This window comes from Eubalaena glacialis, chromosome 10 (assembly GCF_028564815.1).
Source record: "Eubalaena glacialis isolate mEubGla1 chromosome 10, mEubGla1.1.hap2.+ XY, whole genome shotgun sequence".
Classification (NCBI taxonomy): Eukaryota; Metazoa; Chordata; class Mammalia; order Artiodactyla; family Balaenidae; genus Eubalaena; species Eubalaena glacialis.
Genome location: NC_083725.1, coordinates 2,895,205 through 2,920,589, shown reverse-complemented (window position 1 = coordinate 2,920,589; position 25,385 = coordinate 2,895,205).

Below are 25,385 nucleotides of genomic sequence, written 5' to 3'. Positions count from 1 at the left end.
ATTGTAATTTTAATCAAATCCCCCTGCCCCTGCCGCTTTTGATTTTCATGGGTCTTTTTGTCACACAAAGTCTCATAATCTCCAGCCCGGTGCTATATTCTTCCATCCTGTTTGCATCTTAGGTTTATGTATTCGTGGATGATGTCCATTTGTGTGGACATTTTTCTTTTGCCAGGATTCATGGTCCAGATCTGTAGATAACGTATATTTTTCCATATGCATTTCTTACCTTTCAAATATTATTTTATTTATACTCCCATATGAAACAAGGGCCATACTATCATAATTACATACATATCATTACATGATGAGGAATCACATGTCAATTTTATAAAGAACATACTAACATTAAAACACTGATTTGTTATAGAAAGTAGAATGGGAGAAAAAAATGAGCTATAATTTTCATTTTTATTAAAGAGCTGCACTTTCTGAGAAGAATCAAATCAATTAATAATATCCATTACTATTACATCCTGCAAAATAAAATATACCTGGGAAAGTTAAAGTCTCATGTGCTTTAGTCATTTGTTCCTAATTATATGTTTTGGTTTCTTTTTTGATTGATTCTGTTGATATAATACAATGTTTTACATTAACATTATTACGGTGATAATCATTTCTTAATTTATAGCATTAGCATGATGAATATAATTATTAACCAAATATTGAAGCCTTGCTTTAATGAAAAATGACAGCTATGTTATTCTTTTACAAAGAAATTCTGCTGCTTCCCCATCTCCATGAGTTAAATCCAAATCCCTATAGCATGGCATTCAAGGTATGTTAGAATCTACTAATCCAACTTCCTCTTTCCTTTTGCTCAACTAACCAGCACCTTGCCCTCTAGTTTTCTTTCCTGGCTTTTTTACCCATTTAACATCATCATATTTTCCCTGCCTTTAAAAGTACTCTTTTAATCGCTGCATAATAATCTATCATATCATTTGGCTATAATTTATGTGACATCTTCATATTGTTGACCATTAAGATAATTCCCAATTATCTGGCATTATGAATAATGTTATAAAAAACATCATTGTTCATAATTTTTTGTCTACATCAATAGACAGTTTTTTGGAATAACTGATTGACAACCTGAAAATGTATTTAAAATAGCGACGGGTGGCGACTCCTGCCCAACATAGACACCTGACAACAAAGGACCCACACAGGGGCAGTACAGGGAGGGAGACATGGGAAGATGGGCACAAACCTGTTAGTCAATGATTTCCCATCCGTCATTCTACCACCTCCTCCCCCAGCTCGGAAGCTGACTTGTCCTTTTAACAGTCACTCTGGAAATAAGCCTGGTTTTGGAGTGGCTGAATTACCACCATAATGCAGTTGGAATATTTGATAAAGCCCACCTACGGATCCAGTACCTCCCCCTTGTTCCTTTCTGACTTTGATACCTTTCTACTTTAGTGAGTCCTTCCTTCCTTCTTCCTGCCTACCTTCCTTCCATCCTTTCAGCAAGCATAAATTGTGGGCTAAATACGTGTTTGCTAGTGTGCTAGAGGGACCCGGAAGTGAATGAGACACGACCCCATGCTAAAGGAGTCATCAGTCGTAGGACACGGAGTCAAGAATTTTTAGTCTTGTCCCTCCTTGCACTGTTCGTGTCAGTGACTCCCAGCTCTTCCTTGCGCTTGTGTTGCCCTGTCTTCTCTTACTTTAGGGTAGAGACACTGTTAATACCCAGACTCCTCCCCTTTGCTCTACCCCAAGATGTGAAGTGTGCACAAGTTAATATTTCTCTAACGTGCTCTGAGCTTCTAGATGCAAACTACTTTCTTTATTGCCACGACTAGTATCATTATTAATAATCCAATAACAATATCAGTATGACCAGGAGCACAATATCCCCTGTGCCACTACTCACAATAGTTATTATTTTACCTCTTTTTATTATTTCTCCACCATCACCCAGGGGCTGTTCAGAAAATTAAAATCCAATAATAAGAATGAAGAATAATTAAAATAACACCAAGAACAATAGAAATGAGATGACAAAAACTGAGAGAGCCAAGAAAACACAACCAAGAGGCCAACTTCCCTGTGACAGGTGCTAATAGGATCAGCTCGGAATATGTGACAAAATCCTCCCTGAGAGCTCGAAAATTCTCTCCTTCTTACTCAGTAGCCTTTTTGCCACTGAGGTCTCAAGAGGTACTAGATTGTATAACACTTATGTAGCTGATCCTGCCAAAAATATGCTGCAAGGGGGGAAAAATATCGAGAAAAGGAAAGACAACTCTTTGATTATGAGAACCACACTGAAGAATGTTTCCCCTGTGGCTAGACGCTGGCCAGGCTCCCAGGCCCTCCTCACAGCTATCCAGGTCCTGTGAACGCTTTGCAGGGCTTAAGGGAAACTTCACACTTCATTCCCCACCCGCCGTGTTCTATGCACCTTTGTCGGTTTGGACTCTCAGTTTCTCCATCCGAGAAATGGATATAATTGCCAGGCATACAACTCATGAGAAAAGCCAGGGAAAATGGCTGTTTCTAAACGAAACTTATACAATAGCAACACAACAGTCATTTTGATGAAGCACATGGGTACTAAAAGTCAGAGGGGATGGCAATTTACTGTCTGAAACAAAATCAGGAGGAAAAGAATAAACAGCTAGAATAGGCAAGTTCTGTTTCACGTATCCCTTGGCAAGGTGTTTGGCTTTGAACAAAAGCTACAGCCTGAGTTTTACCTTTAATCAACCCTCAGTTGTGGCCTGCGTTTACCTGATGCTTGGCAGTTTCTTTGAGTGCTTTTGTGTTCTGTAACTCGGTTGCTCCTTCTGTTAATTTTATGACAGAGATGAACATTGCCAGGCCATGCACATGTTGGCGAAAGAGCACTGGAGTGGGAGTTGGAGACCTTGGCCACTCCTTAGTTTTCCATTCAAGACATAAATATCCTTGGGTATGGTTGAGCCATTCTGTGTAAACACTCACAGCAGTAGAATCCTCCACAAATTCCACTTCCCTATGTCTCAGTTTTCTCACATAAAAGAAAAACAGGGGGGCATTGGGCAAGCTGTCCCTCCCAGCTCTGACATTATTCCCACTGTTTCAAAGATCTAGGAAAGGTGACTTTTCCTAGGTCAGATGCCTCAATGGATGCTGGAAATGTAGACCCCTGTACAGCCAGTCCTAGATGCCAGAGGTATTTCCACATTACTGAAGCTACTTTGTATCCAACATGCCATGGAAATAGTTACATCTCTCCTTTACAGATTCACACACCTTTACCTGTCCTCCACCTGTCTGCCATCTTTATTCTACTGCCCACAGGTTCAGAAGTCCTGAGCAGATGCAATCCTCTAGGCAGCTCTGGAAGTGGCGTCATCTGCCTGAGACACAAACTCTGCTCTGCTTACAAAGCACTGAGGCACCCGTGGGGAGGGGCAGGGAAGCCCCGCCCACCGCCTCCCCCCTCTCTCCTCCTCCCCGTCAGTCAGCCCAGTTGTCAGCGGCTACTCAAATGGATCTCACTTTGTGTTCCATCTCATTTGACACTTTATCAGCTGGAGATGACGGGGAGATGGTATTCTGTCAGCTCCCGAGATATCTGCTGAAAACTGCTCACCCCCTGGCAAGGCAGCCCAGGACACAACAAAGGAGAGAGAAAGTGGTAGATGATCAGCTTAATTCAAGTTTGTTAAAGTAGTGCGAAAACTCCCCTGGCTTCTCTTAGGGTTGCACAGGAGAGGAGGGAAGGGGGAGGAAGAGGGTGAGGGAGGAGAGAATTGCCATCCCTGCTTCTGTCCTGGAAGGAGGTAGGTTCGTCCATCTTAGCTGAGAATTTAGTGTTGTTCCATCACATTCTCATGTTTTATTGAGGCATGTGTTTACTTTATAAATAAGCCATTATTCTTACGTGGGGAGCAGTGCCGTTGCAAGACCCCTGCACATAATAACTATCCTCGGGGAGCTTAAAATCACATCGGCTCCTTCAAATGCATGAGAGTGCTCTACCTTTCGTATTTAGAAAGCTGCTTCTTCTGGATGTCAAGCTGTCAGGCTAATGGTGTCAAGGGGAGGGGGGAATGGACACTCACTGGGCTCTGATGTATCTGGCATTGGGTAAGGCATCCCCTTCAATATGGCAGCTCACTTAAAAGGGGACAGTTGGGCACGTGAGATCAGCCGCACCCACTCAGTGCAATGAGGACTAAGAAAAGGCACCTTGTGGTTGGGAGGATTCTCAGTGAGTTGGCAGGGGAGGGGCATAGCGCAGGAGCGGGACTGGGGGATTGCATCCCTTCGTCTTAGTCTTAGGACCCACCCCAGTCTGACCACACATGGCCCACATCAAGGAGAACCTCTGTTCTGAAGCTCAGTGAGCACACTTGTTCCGCACCACTTCTCAGTAGAAGAGGAACCATTCATGCTATTTGTTTTACTGTCCCTCTATTTTTATCTGGTATAAACTGTGTTGATTTCTCAGCATTTTCTTATTTGTTATTTCATTTGCCCTCCAGAACTCAGAAAAGAGCATCACACATCATTTTCCTTCTCCCTTCCTGATCCTGGGGGAAGATGAATAAATCTGGTTTTATGATGTCTGTGCTCTCTGCTCCCTTTCCCCTTTCTCTTTCTCCTTTATGTGCCTCCTTCCCCTCCCCTCCCCTTGCTTCCACAAATATCTTCCACTTAGAATCTGATTCTTGGTTTTTGCCCTCGAGTGAGGCAGGGAGGTATGGGGGGAGTTCCCATTCTTCTCAAACTCTGTCGGAAATATTAATGCCCAGTACAAGGCTGACACCCCAGACCCCGGGTTGCCATCCTCGGCATTTTCTCTCCCTTGTCCAATTCAGTTTTAGGAGTAAAATGGTTTATTTTTTGATATGAAAATTAATTTCTGGACAAGAAGAAATATGCCTGCACAGGGGCCAAATTTGTGTTGTCTCACAGCACGGCTGTAATTACACTGTAGATCAAACTGACTTCCTCATCTTCAGGGCTTTTTTCCCCTCTCTGCGGTCCTGAGGCTGCCAGGATAACCAGCAGCAGTGGGTTTCATTAGCAGTGGCACAAGGGGGTGGCAATGCATGGGCTGGGTTAGCCATCATTCCCAGGTCCCTCTCCTCAAATTCCTTTTCTGGATGGACATATCCAATCCAGACAAATGCAGATGGACCCAGGGCTCAGGTCTCCGGCCACAGCGTGAGGGTGACGGGTGGTGACGATGGAGGTGCCCTTTGCCCTGTTGGTTGCAAGCACTACAGTCTTGTGCTTCGAGACGTCATCAACAAGGAGGCTTTGACACGCATCCCGTGGCCTCTACACGCTCGCCATTAGACGTCATCAACAAGGAGGCTTTGACACGCATCCCGTGGCCTCTACACGCTCGCCATTAGACGTCATCAACAAGGAGGCTTTGACACGCATCCCGTGGCCTCTACACGCTCGCCATTAGACGTCATCAACAAGGAGGCTTTGACACGCATCCCGTGGCCTCTACACGCTCGCCATTAGACGTCATCAACAAGGAGGCTTTGACACGCATCCCGTGGCCTCTACACGCTCGCCATTAGACGTCATCAACAAGGAGGCTTTGACACGCATCCCGTGGCCTCTACACGCTCGCCATTACCACCCTGCCTTCCAGAAGCCCGGAAGCCCGTGTTCACCTGCTAAAAATGGTCACTGTGAATTAATCAAGGTAAGAACTTGTGAAATAGGGCAGAACCAATGAGAAATTTTCCAGAGTACTGAAAGCGAAGTGGCTTTTATGCTGTATTCAGTATTGTGAATTCTAGAGGAATTTCCAGGAAAACCATGGCTTCTCTTCATATCCCAACTACCATAACTCATTCTAAATTGCTTTTGTATATGTAGCTGCACCACTGTTTGGTATAATTAGACACCAAGATCTATGGTCCTCAAGCGGACATCTACTCTTTGCCAATAAGCCATGCATCACTCCCCAAAGAAACCTATTTGATTCTGACACCTATAAGGTGGATACAAACTATTTATTCACACATGTGACTAGCATTCCCCCAATTTCCCCATAATATGTTGGGTCCACACGATTTGTGTGTGGAGAGGGGGTTGCTCGGACATACTTTATACATTAGAAAGTCAACTCAGGAGGTGTGGACAACTCCCATCAAATGAGCCAAAGCTCAAGAATGAGATTATTTGTTCTCTCAGATTGAACTGGGGGCCAAGGGATGTGGGCTCTGATCCCTGAAGCCATGTCACTGGCCCAGAGTGGCTATTGATCTGGTTTTTCCACCTGCCAAGTGAGGTACCAGGCCCTCCCCTGGCCACACTCACAGCAACATTTTAAAGATGATTGAGCTTCAGTGCCTCTCAGGAGGAAAAGTTCTTTCTCACACCCCTACCCCCATCATTGTTTTCAAAGGAATCAATATTAACAGGGTTGGACGGCTTTTGATAAGTCAAAAAGGCTCACTGTCAGAATGGAATAAACAAAAAAGATGGGTTTTGGAATCAAGCAATTTAAGGTTTGTATCCCAAACTCACCACTTGCTACTATCACAGGCAAGTTACTCAGCCTCTTGGAACTTTATTTTCCCAACCTAAAAAGGGGGAACAACAATGTTTCCCGTGGAAAGCTGCAGGGATAATTAACCGTCTTTATTACATCAGTACTCTTTCAACACTGAGGGAAAGAATTTTGTGTCTACGCTGCCTTATAACCACAACGAACCTCTCACCATCACTCACTGATCACAGTATGCCTGCCTGTGCCTTTTCCCCTGTCCTTTCCGATGCCTGCAGAAGCTTCCAGAACCCGGCAAGCTCAGCGCCATGTAACTGAGAAACACCCCGAGCTGGACCCTGTCCTATGCTTCCCAGTCCAGGGTGGGGAGGCACTGCTGTCACATGAGGACTCCTGGTTCTATTTGCAGTGTTTGCTCCCCTCCCAGGAGAGGAGAGCCATCACAATGTCGCAATAAGTCCCAGACAAGAAACTGCAGTTGCCCAAGGCTGCCTGAGGTTCTGGCTTCTCTTCAGTCCTCAGATACAGACAGACACCCAGCAGCCGGCCGAAGGTGAAGACCCTGCAAAAACCCCGAGTGAGGGGCACAAATGAAGGGGAAACACTGGTAATGAGGAGGGAGCTAAATGCTCAGCCCTGAGACCCAGGAGTGCAATTATCTGACATCTTGGTTTAATGGAAGAATCGATGGTTTAGGAGTCAAGTCTGGGTTTGAAGCTTCCCTCTGACACTCTCCTGGCAGAATGCTGAGTCAGCGGCTTTCTTCACTGACTCGAAGTTTCCTTCTTTACGAGACCAGAGTAATAGCTCCCTCGCGGGGCTACAGAGTAAGTGTTCAAATCTCAGCCCCACCAATGACACCTCCAGGTCTCCGGGAAAGCTGCTTACGTCTGTATGCCTCCGTTCCCACACCTGTGAAACAAGGAAAATAATTCTTGCCTGTCTCAATGGGCATCGTGGGGATTAAACAATATGATGTACCCAAGAATCCTAAGGTGCCCAGTGTCTGACATAATGAACAGTCCACGAATATACCCCTCTTTCCTAGTAAGTGGCCATTATTGATGCTATTATTTTATTGATTTTAGCTTATTATACACAAGGCAAGATAGTTCTTACCCACTAATTGGTCTAGACTAGGATGCCTGTTAAACCATGTGTATGCTTTTAAAGGGCTTATACTAAATAAAATCCCTAGAAAATTTTTGTTTTCTGAATTTTTTTTTTCTTGAATCTGGAGTTTCCTTCCTTTAATCCATGTTTCTCTCTCTCTTTCACCCTCTCTGTCCTCCATGCAGTAAAACAGAGCTGCAGGCAGTCATTTTCGAGGCAGTGGGCTATGAAAAGCAGTTAGAATAATAGTTTATTGACCCTGAATGTGGCAGCTGGAACCGAGGGCAGGCTAGGCTTGGGCACAGCGTAATTGTCACAAGGGAAGTGTGATCATCTTTGATCGTGTCAGTGACCCTTAAGAGACAGGATGTTGCAAGCAACCTGGCGAGCACGCCAGAGTCCAGGGAGACTGCGTGCCCGGAGAAGGGGAGGCCTGGGTGGAGAGGAGGCAGCTGGACCACAGGTGAGAGCCTGCCCTCTGCACTCACCTGTGGGCGTGACTCTGCATCCCCTGACCCGGGTGTCTGAGTGCCCAGAAATGACTGAGTTCCACTGGTGGTACACATCCCCAGTTTCAAGTGTGTCAGAGCCACAGAAAAACACTCTGTTTTCCAGATCATCTTTGGCAACTGGGACTTTTTCCTAAAAACTGACTTGCCTTCTTCGTTCACTGAGATGATTACGGACTTTCTGATGGAAACATAATTAGGAAGTAAAATATATGTAAGCTAATTTAATATTTCAATATTATAAACAACTTGCTTGCAAGTGGAATTTCAAATAAACAAGGTAGTTGAAAGGAGAGACTAAAGAAGAAACTCAAAGAAAAGGAGAATATGAGTAAATGAATGAATAAATGATGGCCTATATTTTGCATAATTTGTGAATTATCTAATGAAATAAGAAAACAGGACTCTATAGTCATTGAATACCATACATTTAATAAAGAAACTCAAAATGTATGAGTTCTGGGCAAAATTTGTTGTGGCCTTTAGAAAATATTTCTAAATAATATGTTACCTCATTCTGTAAGTGACATTTTTACTTCATTGGTTGTGCTTAGATTTATTCCTTTTGTGATCCTTGAGTTCAACTATTCATATTGAAAAAAACACCATGTAAATGGGTTTTTTTTCCTTTTTTAAAAGAAAGCGCCAATACAACTACAGAGCACACCAGTCTCTTTTGGTATCTGTAATCTGCATTGTGACTGGAGAAACAACCTATGTGTATTACATAGAAACTGTGATTTTAGCGAAGGAGTTTCCAATATTAGATAAATGGGCACTTATGTCAGTTTAAAGATGTTGTGAGCTCTGAGTGAAATATATGAGAGGAGGAGCATAAGTTATTTCTTTTCTTTTAATTTCTTTCAACTAAGAGTAGGAGAAGTCCTCGTAAACAAGCTGGTCAGGTAAAAACCAATGTAAGTAGAATTGATTGCTCTGTGAGAAACAGACAAAAAGGCCATGTATTCAAGTAGAATAGAATCTAGGTGAAGGGTGAGAACACAGAAATGAAATAATAGTTTGTTTTTCATAGCAACAATCCAGCAAGTGCACAAATTAAATTTGTATGTGTTGAATGCCTTAGTGCTGACTGTCTCTGAAGAAATTTGTGAAGAGGCATCTCTGAAGTTTGACACGAGAGGCTGATAGATTCAACTTCACTTTTTTCAACTGTTTATGCATTTATATGAACCATCTGAGGTCTTTATGCTTGATTTTTCAGTCAATTGTTTCAAGAAGGGATTTCAGAAAAACCATCTCTGTCTTTTTTCCCCTGCTCATGAAGTGTGCAATTGTTTCCACAAGAGCTGAGACTTGGTGGTAACCGTGCAGGCCTGGGTACATGTACAAGTCTTAACAAGTTGTTTCTTTTTATTATTAACTTTTCCTAATTGTGTGTTTCACTGGCTACTGTTAACATTGGTTTTTTTTTCACATTTTAAAAATTATAATTCTTGGTTAGGATAGATCCATTTCTGGGGTCTGGTAATAATTTTTTTTTCAATTTATTTTTATTTATTTATTTATTTATTTATTTATTTATTTTTGGCTGTGTTGATTCTTCGTTTCTGTGCAAGGGCTTTCTCTAGTTGCGGCGAGCGGGAGCCACTCTTCATCGCGGTGCGCGGGCCTCTCACTATCGCGGCCTCTCTTGTTGTGGAGCACAGGCTCCAGACGCGCAGGCTCAGTAGTTGTGGCTCACGGGCCTAGTTGCTCCGCGGCATGTGGGATCTTCCCAGACCAGGGCTCGAACCCGTGTCCCCTGCATTGACAGGCAGATTCTCAACCACTGCGCCACCAGGGAAGCCCCTGGTAATAATTTAAGAAATAATTTTGCAGAGATAGAATGGAAGTGAAGGTAAAATGTATTATGGGATTTACAAAATTTACAAAATTTCCTTTAAAAACATCATCTCCCTGTTTTCTAGAAACCAGATATGGCAAGTTTCTGCACAAACTGTGAAACACAATAAAACCAAACAAAATTTAGTGCTAGGACCTTCTTAGTACTCTTCCTCAGAGGGGTAATTTGCTATGTGGACTTTAAATGCATTCAGGATCATGAATTCAATGAACCTTCGTTGCCCAATGCAGTGTCCCTACTAAGTGCTTGGCCACAATAAAGGTATCCCCGGAAGAATGAGGGCATCCCACTTCCCAAATGTATATGCAAGCCACTGTCCCTTTGAGCGTTATTTCCACATCTCAAGAAAAACAGGCAAAAAGCAATAAGGGTGGGAAGTCATGTGAAACAGTGGAATTAGATGTTCTTATTTTTCTGAAAATGTGTACACTCTTCAGCGTGAAACAGATAAACTAGAATTTTACCTAGAGTTTTTAACTCAGGGCAGTGCTGTCATATCCAGGACAATCCCCAGTTCTTAGATACCATCTAGTCTGCTCATTTCCTGCACCCAAACCAAATATAGCCTTGGTGGTCATTTCTATTTTCCTCAAGGTATCTTCTGACTTTGATAATCTGCCAGCATTTGATTGGTTCTCAGGATGAAACCTAAATGTTTTTTTATACTAGAAGCTCTTGATGTCCCAAACTTAGCCCATTTTTGAGAAACAAGTCCTATTCTTCCTATGTTTGGACTTAATTGACTTTCTCTGCAACTTGAAGGAAGACTTTTAAGCTTTCCTGATTTCCCCATCTTTGAATCAGTGGTAATTATTCCTAACTTTAAGGACCGATAAGAGGACTAGTATGTTAATGTTTGTAAAGTACTTTAGATACACAAAGTTCTAAGTATTATTAAATTCCATACAAATAAACTGCAATCTAGACTCTAAAGGGGCTAAATAATTGACTTTATTCTTGTGAGTTTATAATATTTCAGCAAATCTACCAAAAAGTGGGGATTTTTCCATCTAACATTTGTACAGAGATTACTATTGTGTGTAATACAGGACATGCAAGTCAACTCCTCCTTCCTCCTCAGGTTAATAAAAACGTAAAAGAAATGACTGTCATTAGATGCAAAGTGAGTGTCCCGGGGGAAAAACCTCCCAATTTCAAACATTGCTGGCAATTTCCTCTTCCAGCCATCTGCAGAAAACCTGCCCGGAGAAGGTAAGAGGAACAGAGAAGTCTATTAAGGAACTGGATATGGATTAGATGATGTTAAAATGTTAAAAGATCAAGAATTTCCTAACTGTGGTGCTTTCTGGACTCTGAAACAATTTTGGTAAATAAGCATAGGGTGCTTGCCCTCAAGCCCAACGTCTTCAAGACACAGGAATAGACTAGGGGACTGACTGGACTTCCTTTAGCCCCAGGGATGCTCAGCCCCTGGTTACTGCATGTCCCGCTGACATCATCACACTGCAATGGTGCGTCAGCCCCGCCGCGCGTCATGCCCGGGTCACTGGAGACTCACTAAATATTAGGCCATCGGGGCTAGTGGCTGCACGTGTGTTCATCTCCAGGGCAAATGCAAGCACTGCCCACTGACACGGTCCCCCAATGAGGATTCCGCTGAAGCCGTCTCCAGCATTTATAAAGGGGTGATGTTCTTGAAACAAACCCTGGCACACGCAGCAGGGACTTCCCCTGGGGTTGTGATGACTTACTAATTGATGGGGCTCCCAGAGACCGCTCTGTGGAGTTAGAGCCTTGGGTGAAAACGATGACTGCTCCTGTCGCTGGGGCTGTTTCCTGGAGCTGTCCCCGTGGGCTGTGCAGGACTCCTCAAGAGACCGGAGTGTCTGTGTCCTGCAGTGGGAGCTGGGAGGCCCCATTAAGAACCTGGGCCAGGCCAGGGAAAGGGCTCTTCCCCTCAGTCTCCTCATCTTTCAAACTGGGAGGGTTATTAAAGCTACTTTCCACCTTCCAGGACAACGTGGTACAATAACTGTGAAGGCATCGGAAAGCATAAACGCCCTGTGCAAATACGATTGATGCTCCGGGAGCCATCATTTTTGCTAGGAGCAGAGCCTTCTCCCTGGTTTAACAATGCCTCGGGCTCCATCACTGCATCCTCCTCTGCTGTGGTGCACTCTTGGGGAACCTCACATCCTGACAGAGCATAAATGAGGTTTTAGCACTGAAATAAATTCCTCTCACTGGGCATAAGAAACCCTGTTTTATTTTTTTCTTTTAATTTCACCAAAGGAAGCATTTCAAGGGAATATGCTCCCTCTGTAACTGGTAACCCTCTTTCACCTGGGCTGCTGGGTGGTCCAGGGCAGAGGACAGGGCACTGAGAGGGGACCCAGGTGGTTCCAGCCCTCCAGCCCCCCAGCCCATGTCATCACCCACCAGGGGGTGTTTCATTTGCCCTCTTGGGGAGTCTTTATACCCTCCTGCTCCCATGGATAGTTAGAAGGACAGGGAGTAGATATGGTGGAGAGCAGGAAAACATCTTCCCGCCGAAGGTGACTTTCAGGTTTGGCGAGATGTAATTTATTTCTCTGTGACAACCACTGGGGACGGTGGTCGTTTGCAGAGCTGGTTGGGTAATTTCCTGCCTGCTGGTGGGATTGGGGCACATGCTGCTCTTTTCCAACCCTGGAAAAGTGAAACATCGCCCAACGAGGAGCTCTGCATTGACTTATGTAGCCAAATCGGTGTGGTGGAAGTTTCACAGACAGGAAAGGAGGAGGCTGCAAAGGGAAAGAAGACAGCTGCTCAGGAATTCCTTTCCTCGCTATGCACCCAGGGTCTGAGTTTGCCTTTCCTGATCTTTACAACATAATTTTCCACATCAAGATAAGCATTAAGCATGTTGTCTGTTTCCTCCTGTCAATTTGCAGTTTCAGGTTGTGCTCAGATGAATAGAACCATGAGTTTGCAGAGGCATTAGTAAGCCTATGCATTTAAATAACCTTTATCTTCCGAGGAGCTCAGAGTGTTATAAATGATGGGACATTGCTTTTATTTTTTTTTCCTGCTTCAGACACTTAGTGTTCTTATAAAACTTTGAATATCAGTATCATCCTTCATGAGTCTACTGTACCATCAAGGAAAAAAAAAAGGTAACAATGAAGTTAACAAATTATTGTAACAAAAACTCAATGACACATGTAGAAAAGAAGCGGAAGACTAGAGATTAAACCCCTATTAAGTCACAGATGTGCTGTTGTATTTTTAGCCAAGTCACCTCATCTTAGACACTCAATTTTATTACCTGTAAAATTGGAGTAAAAATATTTTACCTGTAAGGTTGTGTAAGGAAAAAAATAAGATAACCTATTTCTTTGTAAAACATTATACAAATGTAAGATGATTGTTATAAACATTTCTTAGAAGTCACTGCTCCCCTTAGGAACAGTTTCCTTTTTATGTAAATACACCAGAGGGAAACTAAGGCACAGATGAAAAATGTACTTTTTCCTACTGCAATCTATAAACTCACAATTCCCAAAACTATTAATGCAGTCACAACTCCTATGAGTTTAAAACTCTGACATCAAGATGTCAGCTGAGTAACTTAAAGCACCCAACTAGAGCATCTTTTCTGAATTTCCCCTGCAGACCTGTGCCGCCTTCTGGGTTCCTTCCTTTTTTTTTTTTAATTTTATTTATTTATTTATTTATGGCTGTGCTGGGTCCTCGCCTCTCTGCGAGGGCTCTCCCCAGCTGCGGCAAGCGGGGGCCACTCTTCATCGTGGTGCGCGGGCCTCTCACTATCGCGGCCTCTCTTGTTGCGGAGCACAGGCTCCAGACGCACAGGCTCAGCAATTGTGGCGCACGGGCCCAGTCGCTCCATGGCATGTGGGATCCTCCCAGACCAGGGCTCAAACCCGTGTCCCCTGCATTGGCAGGCAGACTCTCAACCACTGTGCCACCAGGGAAGCCCCGGTTCCTTCCTTTTTAATTTTAATTTTTTTAAAATGTTATTTGTTTATTTATTTACTTGTTTATTTATTTATTTACTTATTTATTTTATACGGCATTTTTTTAACATCTTTATTGGAGTATAATTGCTTAACATTGTTGTGTTAGTTTCTGCTCTATAACAAAGTGAATCAGCTATACATATACATATATCCCCATATCCCCTCCCTCTTGTGTCTCTCGCCCATCCTCCCTATCCCAGCCCTCTAGGTGGTCACAAAGCACTGAGCTGATCTCCCTGTGCTATGAGGCTGTTTCCCATTAGCTATCTATTTTACGTTTAATAGTGTATATATGTTAATGCTACTCTCTCACTTTGTCCCAGCTTACACTTCCCCCTCCCTGTGTCCTCAAGTCTATTCTCTACGTCTGTGTCTTTATTCCTGTCCTGCCCGTAGGTTCTTCAGAACCATTTATTTTTTTTAGAACCCGTATATATATGTTAGCATATGGTATTTGTTTTTCTCTTTCTGACTTACTTAACTCTGTATGACAGACTCTATGTACTTAACTCTGTATGACAGACTCTATGTCCATCCACTTCAATACAAATAGCTCAATTTCGTTTATTTTATGGCTGAGTAATATTCCATTGTATATATGTGCCACATTTGCTGTATCCATTCAGCTGTCGATGGAAACTTAGGTCGCTTCCATGTCCTGGCTATTGCAAATAGTGCTGCAATGAACATTGTGGTACATGATTCTTTTTGAATTATGGTTTTCTCAGGGTATATGCCCAGTAGTGGGATTGCTGGGTCATATGGTAGTTCTATTTTTAGTTTTTTAAGGAACCTCCATACTGTTCTCCATAGTGGCTGTATCAATTTACATTCCCACCAACAGTGCAAGAGGGTTCCCTTTTCTCCACACCCTCTCCAGCATTTATTGTTTGAGATTTTTTGATGAGGGCCATTCTGACTGGTGTGAGGTGATACCTCATTGTAGTTTTGATTTGCATTTCTCTAATGATTAGTGATGTTGAGCATCCTTTCATGTGTTTGTTGGCAATCTGTATATCTTCTTTGGGGAAATGTCTATTTAGGTTTTCTGCCTGTTTTTGGATTGGGTTGTTTTTTTATATGATATTGAGCTGCATGAGTTGCTTGTATATTTTAGAGATTAATCCTTTGTCAGTTGCTTCGTATGCAAATATTTTCTCTCATTCTGAGGGATGTTGCCTCGTCTTGTTTATAGTTTCCTTTGCTGTGCAAAAGCTTTTAAGTTTCATTAGGTCCCCTATGTTCATTTGTGTTTTTATTTCCATTTCTCTAGGAGGTGGGTCAAAAAGGATCTTGCTATGATTTGTGTCATAGAAAATTCTGCCTATGTTTTCCTCTAAGAGTTTTATAGTGTCTGGCCTTACATTTAGGTCTTTAATCCATTTTGAGTTTATTTTTGTGTATGGTGTTAGGGAGTGTTCTAATTTCATTCTTTTACATGTAGCTGTCCAGTTTTCCCAGCGCCACTTATTGAAGAGACTGTCTTTTCTCCCATTGTATATCCTTGCCTCCTTTGTCATAGATTAGTTGACCATAGGTACGTGGGTTTATCTCTGGGCTTTCTATCCTGTTCCATTGATCTATATTTCTGTTTTTGTGCCAGTACCATATTGTCTTGATTACTGTAGCTTTGTAGTATAGTCTGAAGTCAGGCAGTCTGATTCCTGCAGCTCCATTTTTCTTTCTCAATATTGTTTTGGCTATTCGGGGTCTTTTGTGTCTCCATACAAATTTTAAGATTTTTTTTGTTCTAGTTCTGTAAAAAATGCCATTGGTAATTTGATAGTGATTACATTGAATCTGTAGATTGCTTTGGGTAGTATAGTCATTTTCACAATGTTGATTCTCCCAATCCAAGAACATGGTATATCTCTCCATCTGTTTGTGTCACCTTTGATTTCTTTCATCAGTGTCTTATAGTTTTCTTAGTACAGGTCTTTTACTTCCTTAGGAACGTTTATTCCTAAGTATTTTATTCTTTTTGTTGCATTGGTGAATGGGGTGTTTCCATAATTTCTCATTGTGATCTTTTATTGTTAGTGTATAGGAATGCAAGAGATTTCTGTGCATTAAGTTTGTATCCTGAAACTTTACCAAATTCATTGATTAGCTCTAGTAGTTTTCTGGTGGCATCTTTAGGATTCTCTATGTATAGTATCATGTCATCTGCAAACAGTGACAATTTTACTTCTTCTTTTCCAATTTGGATTCCTTTTATTTCTTTTTCTTCTCCGATTGCCATTGGTAAGACTTCCAAAACTATGTTGAATAATAGTGGTGAGAGTGGACATCCTTGTCTTGTTCCTGATCTTAGAGGAAATGGTATCAGTTTTTCACCATTGAGAATGATGTTTGCTGTGGGTTTGTCGTATATGGCCTTTACTATGTTGAAGTAGGTTCCCTCTATGCCCACTTTCTGGAGAATTTTTATCATAAATGGGTGTCGAATTTTGTCAAGGCTTTTTCTGCGTCTATTGAGATGATCATATGGTTTTTATTCTTCAATTTGTTAATATGGTGTATCACATTGATTGATTTGTGTATATTGAAGAATGCTTGCACCCCTGGGATAAATCCCACTTGATCATGGTGTATGATTCTTTTAACGTGTTGTTGGATTCTGTTTGCTAGTATTTTGTTGAGGATTTTTGCATCTATATTCATCAGTGATATTGGTCTGTAATTTTCTTTTTTTTGTAGTATCTTTGTCTGGTTTTGGTATCAGGGTGATGGTGGCCTCATAGAATGAGTTTGAGAGTGTTCCTTCCTCTGCAATTTTTTAGAAGAGTTTGAGAAGGATGGGTGTTAGCTCTTCTCTAAATGTTTGATAGAATTTACCTGTGAAGCCATCTGGTCCTGGACTTTTGTTTGTTGGAAGATTTTTAATCACACTTTCAATTTCCTTACTTGTGATTGGTCTGTTCATATTTTCTATTTCTTCCTGGTTCAGTCTTGGATGGTTATGCCTTTCTAAGAATTTGTCCATTTCTTCCAGGTTGTCCATCTTATTGGCATAGAGTTGTTTGTAGTAGTCTCTTAGGGTGCTTTCTATTTCTGCGGTGTCTGTTGTAACTTTTCCTTTTTCATTTCTAATTTTATTAATTTGAGTCCTCTCTCTCTCTTTCTTGATGAGTCTGGCTAATGGTTTATCAATTTTATTTATCTTCTCAAAGAACCAGCTTTTAGTTTTATTGATCTTTGCTATTGTTTTCTTTGTTTTTATTTCATTTATTTCTGCTCTGATCTTTATGATTTCTTTCCTTCTGCTAACCTTGGGTTTTGTTTGTTCTTCTTTCTCTAGTTCCTTTAGGTGTAACGTAAGATTGTTTATTTGAGATTTTTCTTGTTTCTTGAGGTAGGCTTGTATAGCTATAAACTTCCCTCTTAGAAATGCTTTTTCTGCATCCCACAGGTTTTGGATCGTCGTGTTTTCATTGTCATTTGTCTCTAGATATTTTTTGATTTCCTCTTTGATTTCTTCAGTGATCTCTTGGTTATTTAGTAGTGTATTGTTTAGCCTCCATGTGTTTGTGTTTTTTACATTATTTTCCCTGTAATTGATTTCTAATCTCATAGCATTGTGGTCAGAAAAGATGCTTGATATGATTTCAATTTTCTTAAATTTACTGAGGCTTGATTTGTGACGCAAGATGTGATCTGTCCTGGAGAATGTTCCGTGCGTGGTTGAGAAGAAAATGTAATCTGCTGTTTTTGGATGGAATGTCCTATAAATATCAATTAAATCTATCTGGTCTATTGTGTCATTTAAAGCTTGTGTTTCCTTATTAATTTTCTGTTTGGATGATTTGTCCATCGGTGTAAGTGAGGTGTTAAAGTCACCCACTATTATTGTGTTACTGTCAATTTCCTCTTTTAGAGCTGTTAGCAGTTGCCTTATGTATTGAGGTGCTCCTATGTTGGGTGCATATATATTTATAATTGTTATATCTTCTTCTTGGATTGATCCCTTGATCATTATGTAGTGTCCTTCCTTGTCTCTTGTAACATTCTTTATTTTAAAGGCTATTTTATGTGATATGAGTATTGCTACTCCAGCTTTCTTTTGATTTCCATTTGCATGGAATATCTTTTTCCATCCCCTCACTTTCAGTCTGTATGTGTCCCTAGGTCTGAAGTGGGTCTCCTGTAGACAGCATATATATAGGTTTTGTTTTTGTATCCATTCAGCAAGCCTGTGTCTTTTGGTTGGAGCATTTAATCCATTCACGTTTAAGGTAATTATTGATATGTATATTCCTATTGCCATTTTCTTAATTGATTTGAGTTTGTTTTTGTAGGTCCTTTTCTTCTCTTGTGTTTCCCACTTAGAGAAGTTCCTTTAGCATTTGTTGTAGAGCTGGTTTGGTAGTGCTGAGTTCTCTTAGCTTTTGCTTGTCTGTAGAGCTTTTGATTTCTCCATCGAATCCTAGTGAGATCCTTGCTGGGTAGAGTAATCTTGGTTGTAGGTTCTTCCCTTTCATCACTTTAAGTATATCATGCCACTCCCTTCTGGCTTGTAGAGTTTCTGCTGAGAAATCAGCTGTTAACCTTATGGGAGTTCCCTTGTATGTTATTTGTCATTTTTCCCTTGCTGCTTTCAATAATTTTTCTTTGTCTTTAATTTTTGCCAATTTGATTACTATGTGTCTCGGTGTGTTTCTCCTTGGGTTTATCCTGTATGGGACTCTCTGCGCTTCCTGGACTTGGGTGGCTATTTCCTTTCCCATGTTAGGGAAGTTTTCGACTATAATCTCTTCAAATATTTTCTCGGGTCCTTTTTTTTCTCCTTCTGGGACACCTGTAAGTTGAATGTTGTTGCATTTAATGTTGTCCCAGAGGTCTCTTAGGCTGTCTTAATTTCTTTTCATTCTTTTTTCTTTATTCTGTTCCATGGCAGTGAATTCCACCATTCTGTCTTCCAGGTCTCTCATCCATTCTTCTGCCTCAGTTATTCTGCTATTGATTCCTTCCAGTGTATTTTTCTTTCATTCTTTCCTTGTTCATCTCTGTTTCTTGTTCTTTAATTCTTCTAGGTCTTTGTTAAACTTTTCTTGCATCTTCTTGATCTTTGCCTCCATTCTCTTTCCAAGGTCCTGGATCATCTTCACTATCCTTATTCTGAATTCTTTTTCTGTAAGTTTGCCTATCTCCACTTCATTTAGTTGTTTTTCTGGGGTTTTATCTTGTTTCTTCATCTGGTACATAGTCCTCTGCCTTTTCATTTTGTGTATCTTTCTGTGAATGTGGTTTTTGTTCCACAGGCTCCATGATTGTAGTTCTTCTTGCTTCTGCTGTCTGCCCTCTGGTGGATGAAGCTATCTAAGAGGCTTGTGCAAGCTTCCTGATGGGAGGACTGGTGGTGGGTAGAGCTGGCTGATGCTCTGCTGAGCAGAGCTCAGTAAAACTTTAATCCACTTGTCTGCTGATGGGTGGGGCTGGGTTCCCTCCCTGTTGGTTGTTTGGCCTGAGGCGACCCAGCACTGGAGCCTACAGGCTCTTTGGTGGGGCTAATGGCGGACCCTGGGAGCACTCACACCAAGGAGTACTTCCCAGAACCTCTGCTGCCAGTGTCCTTGTCCTCACGGTGACACACAGCCACCCCCCACCTCTGCAGGAGACCCTCCAACACTAGCAGGTAGGTCTGGTTCAGTCTCCCCTGGGGTCACTGTTCCTTCCCCTGGGTCCCGATGCACACACTACTTCATGTGTGCCCTCCAAGAGTGGAGTCTCTGTTTCCCCCAGTTCTGTCAAAGCCCTGCAATCAAATCCCGCTAGCCTTCAAAGTCTGATTCTCTGGGAATTCCTCCTCCTGTTGCCAGACCCCCAGGTTGGGAAGCCTGACATGGGACTCAGAATCTTCACACCAGTGTGTGGACTTCTGTGGTATAAGTGTTCTCCAGTTTATGAGTCACCCACCCAGCAGTTATGGGATTTGATTTTACTGTGATTGTGCCCCTCCTACTGTCTCATTGTGGCTTCTCCTTTGTCCTTGGACGTGGGGTATGTTTTCTGGTGAGTTCCGGTGTCTTCCTGTCGATGATTGTTCAGCAGCTAGTTGTGATTCCAGTGCTCTCACAAGAGAGAGTGAGAGCACGTCCTTCTACTCCACTACCTTGAACCAATCTCCTGGGTTCCTTCTTGCAGTTTGAGCCACATCCTGGCCTCCCTTCTGTAGAAGACAGACAGGCCTGGCCTAGACCTTTAAATTATACCTCCAAGGCCTTCTTCCTATCAGTCTCTGCCTTGTTATTCCTATACTGACATCTCAGTGAAGTCCCTCTTGTGTTTCTACTAAATGCAATAGCTTTGTAGTGGGGCTTTCTGCCTCTTCTCAACCCTGAAACTGTCTTCCACAATCTCGACAGAGCTATGTAAGTAAAGTGCAGAAAAACCAGATCAATCCTAAATGTAACCCCTCTCCCCTCCCGGGGTCCCCATGGACCATAGAATAATCTCAAGCTTTTCATCAGGATGAATAGGGCTCTTTATCACGTGGCCTCCCAAACATAGACACCACCAGACCTTCCTCCCACTGGAACTTCCAGCAACACCACGTCTCTTTCCCGAAAGCCCTGTGCACCTGTCCTGCCTGATGCTCTGTTGCCCTGCACGGAATTCCCTTCCTCCTCCTTCGTCTGGCAAGCCCCTCATTGTTCTGTGACCTCAGGTGTGCCTGCTCCAAGACACAGCCACCCCGTCACCATTGTGCCACAGGGCACCCCGTGGCACCTGTCACCTCTCATGGTGACTTTAGTTTTATCTGACACATCTTTCTTAGCAGAGTCCATTGATGGGGTTCAAGGGGCTTCAATGCTACTGTTCATACAAGATTAAGGTACCAAGGGCCAAATATGCTCTATTTTACAGTAGTGCTGTGTGTGTTTGGTCATGCAGTCACTCAGCCAGCTTTGTTAAGGGCTTACTATGTGCCAGGTACTGGAATACCTTCCAGGTCACACAGTGTGACGGGGTTCTGGGGTGGGTGTCCAGGGTGTGTACCAGGTAATATATAAGCATGGACGTAGTCTTCCCCCTTGGTCCCTGGAACCACTGAAGGTTCTGAAAATTAGGGACCAGAGCAGCAGAGAGTGATTCCTACCAGCAGGGGTCACTGCAGCCAGTCAGACACCCAGACATCCATCATCCAGGGGATGGAACTCTGCCTTGAATTAATAACATTCTAAACGTTTTCTATTTATATGTGAACATTCACATTTCTTTGCCTTTTGAGACCAGACTGAATCTATTCATTCTCCTTAATGGCTTTGTAAACAGTGTGGCTTCTGTGACCCACTCTCCTCCTCCCTCGCTCCCTAGCCGTCTACTGCCTCTTACTACACCGAGTGGGGAGTGATTTTGATTTTGATTGTATTCATTTCCTATAAGGAGAGAGGCTGTGAGTGAATCGTACATCAGTTCAAATGACTTTCTGTTTTGAGAGTGTTCCCACGGGGGTGCGATTCTTTTAATTTATTTAATCTGATGTGCTTTTTCAGAATCCCTCTCTCTTCTGCAGAACAGATGGGAGGGGACTGCATGGCAGGCACCAGCTCTCTCTCTGCTCTCCGTGGAGACCTGGGCTCTGTACACAAAGCCTGGGGGCCGCGTGAGGCTATGTGCTGCCACAGGGGATGCAGAGGTGCTTCTCCAGCAGCGTGGGGTCCTTGACATCTGAGGGGCCTGTGTGGCCTTGCTCTTGGGCCCGCCCCTGTGGCCAGCCCCCTGTTTGGTCCGGCTGGAGAAAAAACGGGCACAGAGCGGTCCATGTCCTCAGCACTTAGATCCAGGAATCCTAAACCCTCTTTGGGTTATATCAGGTCAACCGCTGAAGCATCAGTGCGTGCTGGAGAAGATGTAGTAGATGCTGCCAACCTCATCCCCCTGCAAAAAAAATCTGTTCTGAATATATTCAACATTGACAGCCAACAGCCATCGTCATCAGGAACAGGGCTTCTGAGTCACATGGACCTGAGTTTAAACCCCCGTTTGGCTACCTCCTAAGAATGTGATTCTGGGCAAATGAAGCCACAGATTCCTAGCACTTAATAGAGGAATGACAGTAACACCCACCTCCCAGGGCTGCCCTGAAGAGTAAATGCACAGAACTTGCCAAGTGCTCAGCCCTGTGTCTGCACAGAGCAAGCATCCAAAAGTAGCGATGAGCTTGGCAGTTATTATTATTAAACGTACAGAGCTAACGCTACAGGGAAGGCTTTCTTTTCCTTTTTCCAGTTGAAGGAATTTGGCTTATTCGATGGAGGTCCTGCTTTGATACCTTAGGCCCGAGGACGCAGGTCTGTTCCTGCACTTATACCCCTGTGTTGTCACCATTTTATGCGTTGTCATCGTTTCACATGCAGGGCCCCTGGACTTCCTCCTGTCAGCTGTACAGGTGGAGGCTGAGTCTTCTGCTGTGTTTAGGCAGCGTTCTGTCATAGAAGAGCAGCTCCATGGATGCCCAGCCAAGGAAAGCAGGCCACTTGCTCCTTGGTGTGTTTACTTAAGGTCCCACTTAGGAGACCTCTGGTGACAAGCCATTAGGTGTCTGCTTACATGTGATAGAGAAAAAGCACCAATTACCCTAATGTTCCCATTTCTCTTAAGTTGTCTTTTAGAATACCTGCCTTGCTTTTCCTTTTGAGAGACATCTTTTTTTTTTTTTCTATTCATAAGACTAGATATTGCCAAGGTTGTCCAGAGCTATTGTACATGGTTGTTCAAGCTGGACCAGGTGCAATCTGCACATCCGTGGGGTAGCCCCAAATCTCCCCAGTTAGACAGTATCTAGTTAGAGAGAGACCCTAAGACATTACATGAAGTCACAGGCACGTTGCCGCATGCTCGTGTATTTTTACTGTCTTTATTTTTGCAGTCAGGAAAAATGTTACTCTGGTAACAAGATTATCACCTCCTTCCCTGTAGCCTCGCTCGCTGCCGTACAAGTTACTGCAATAACTGCAGGGTTCCTTGTTCTGCCCCCCGTCTTCCTAACTCTCTACAGGGTACCTCACCAACCTACCTGCTCAAGGCAGAGACCCAGTGGCCTGTTGACCCTCCCTTTCCTACGGTCCTGTCATCTAGGTCATCACCAAATCCTGTTGATTTCACCTCCAAAATTCATCTTGGACTCCCACATCTCCCCTCTCTCCACCACGGCCCATGCCTCCGTCATCTGCTTAAACTACAGCAATGGCCACTGACCAACATCTCACCCCCAGCCTCACTCGGGTCCCTCCGCTCTCTGGAGTCTGGAAGGGAGTTTGAAAGCATGAATTAGCTTATGTTACTCCCATTCACCCTGCGGTGAATTTCCACTCCACTTCAGATGAGATCCTAAATGCTTTCCAGCACCTGGAAAGCTCCCCGGCCTCCGGGCTCGCCCAGGTCTGCAGCGTCTTCACACTCCCCTCTCCCCACCTCTGGCCCCCCCGCAGTGTTCTCAGCCACAGGGGCCTCCGTTCAGTCCTGAGGAAAAGACATCCAGCTCGACCATCTCACGCCTCTTTCCCTCCATCTGAAAGACGCCTCCTCTGCCCCCACCCTCACTGCCGCCCTGTCCCGTAATCACCCTCCAGGCTGCTCCACTGTGCTTCTCCCAGAGGGCTAACCTCTCACCTCCTGGTCTCAGCTGGGTGGTTTCTGTTATCCTCTCTCCATGTGAATTATTTCTTCCTAATGATAATTATTAGCATTCGTAGGTATGTATTTGTCTACGTATAAATATTTTGCTTCACGTCTGCCTCACTATATTATAAATAAGCCTCACGTCTGGCAGGGATCATGTCCCTTATTTGACATTTTAAACTCAGTGTCTGTAGCATGACACCTGCCAGAGGGATAGATGCTCAAAAATTGCTTAATGAGTGGAGAAACCAACATTTAATTTATTTTTCTGGGTGTTTTAAAACTCAATTGACCTCAGGGAAAAGTAAAGCGCAACTAGTGTAAGATATCACTACACACCTATTATAATGACTAATATATTAAAAGACTGACCACAATAACCAGGTGTTAGCCAAGATGTGGGGCAGCTGGCACAAACAGGCATGATGGTGGAAATACAAAATGCTAGAACGACTCGAGAAACAGCAAGACAGGTCCTTAAAAAGTTAAACATACACCTGCTGTAGGACCCAGCCATTTCACCCCTAGGTATTTGTCTAAGGTAAATAAAATCATACATCTGTACAAAGACTTGTGCCCACATGTTAATAGTAGCTTTACTTAAATTAGCCAAATTTGGGAACAATTCATGTCCATCAATGGATAAATGGATAAACCAATGATGGTAAATCCGTATACGGAATATGACTCAGCAATAAATAGGGAGGAACTCTTGATAGAGGCAACTATAGAGATGGATCTCACACCATTATGCTGAGCGAAAGAAAGCAGATACAGAACAGCACAGATGGTACAACTCTATTGATTCCATTCTATGGACTCCAAGGAAAAGCAAAACTAACCTATAGTGATGAAAGCAGAGCGGTGGTTTTCTGGGGCTGGTTGGGGTGTGGGGATTGACTGCAAAGGATATAAGGTAACTTTCTGGGGTGATGAAAACGTTTTGTATCTTGGTGGTTATACAGATGTATACATATATGCATCAAAACTCATAGAACCACACTCCTAAATGGATACGTTCTACTGTGTGTGTATAGAGTATCATATATATATATGGTATGTGTGTATATATGCATATATATGTATGATACCTTGATAAAGCTGGTTTAAAAAGCTCCACTGGGCACATCTGGGAACATCAGTTTTAAATGGTCATCCATAGGAGGAATGCCAGTGCTCCAGGGGGTGGAGACCCATGATGATGCAGGGGAGAGATAGATTATTTTTTCCTTGATGGCATTTTCAGTTTGTCATGGCAAAGTGAAGCTAGAGTCTCAAGGCATTAAGATACAGATGGACTACTTTTAGGGTTGCCAGGAAAAACACAGGATGACCATCCAAATTCAATTTATGATACATGACAAATATTTTTACTATAAGTATGTCTCATGTAATATTTGGGACACACTTTGACTAAAAAACAACCAAAAAAATTGTTGTTCATCTGAAATTCAAATGTAACTGAGTGTCCTGTATTTTTATTTGCTAAAGCTGGCAACTCCTCCAGGGTACCAGAGCATCACCAGAACGTCTGAATTCACATGTGGAAAGATTTTCTTTACAACACATTTTGCATTTTATGATGCTGCTCACATGGAAAATTGGCATCAATATTTTACGGTGAAAATAATGTGGGTTTTGTAGTGACTCAGACCTGATTCTAATCCCAATTTTTCTTCCTAACTCACTCTGAGAGTTAGGCCAAGTTGTTTAACATCTCTGCAAAGTGAGGATAATAACATCCAACTCAGAGTTTGATTCGAAGAGTGCCAGTAGAAGGACCAGGTATTTGTCATCCCTAATCTGAGGAACTG